Here is a 507-nt window from a genome sequence, read left to right as displayed (position 1 = left end):
CGAAAAACGCATACAAATCTTGGTAAAATGATGCTTTCTTAATAATGAACGTGTTAATGATAAAACAAAGACAGTTATCATGTAAACCTTCCTTTAGTTCTATAGGAATTGTTCTTCACAATTTCTTTCTTCCAGGCCCTCGTAATGTTAAATCCGGTACTGTGTCAGATTTTTACCCGGAACCTTTTGCCTCGTTGTTTTCTTTTCTTGAGAACACTTGAGAACAAGTGGCTCGTGTGCGGGATGTCCATGGAATCCCCCTCCACTTTTTAGTAACGCCAGGGAGAAGTAGCAGCCTCTGTTCCCTGGAAAGGGGTTCATTTTTTTTGGGGGGGGGAGGAAGTATTTAAGCACAGGTGATTCAGCTTTCTTGAAGAATCTGACGTTCGTGACGATGATTTTGAAAGCACAATAGATCATGGTCATTCAAGGGATGATAAGGAAGTGGTTTCCTCAAAGTCATTGTGTGTTTATATTTATACATTATTTGTATTGTTTTGTTTAATG

General features: G+C 38.9%; 2 protein-coding genes across 2 annotated transcripts in view; one reads left to right on the top strand and one right to left on the bottom strand.

Annotated features, from left to right (window-relative positions):
- LOC119586299 (ovalbumin-related protein X-like) overlaps window positions 1-507 on the bottom strand; it is a 52,031-nt gene that overhangs the window by 28,313 nt on the left and 23,211 nt on the right. The gene's annotated exons all lie outside the window — the stretch shown is intronic.
- LOC119586593 (antichymotrypsin-2-like) overlaps window positions 1-507 on the top strand; it is a 10,297-nt gene that overhangs the window by 8,519 nt on the left and 1,271 nt on the right.

The sequence above is a fragment of the Penaeus monodon genome, chromosome 21 (assembly GCF_015228065.2).
Source record: "Penaeus monodon isolate SGIC_2016 chromosome 21, NSTDA_Pmon_1, whole genome shotgun sequence".
In the NCBI taxonomy this organism is placed as follows: domain Eukaryota; kingdom Metazoa; phylum Arthropoda; class Malacostraca; order Decapoda; family Penaeidae; genus Penaeus; species Penaeus monodon.
Note: the sequence above shows the minus strand (reverse complement) of the source record. Positions and strands in the feature narration are given on the sequence as shown.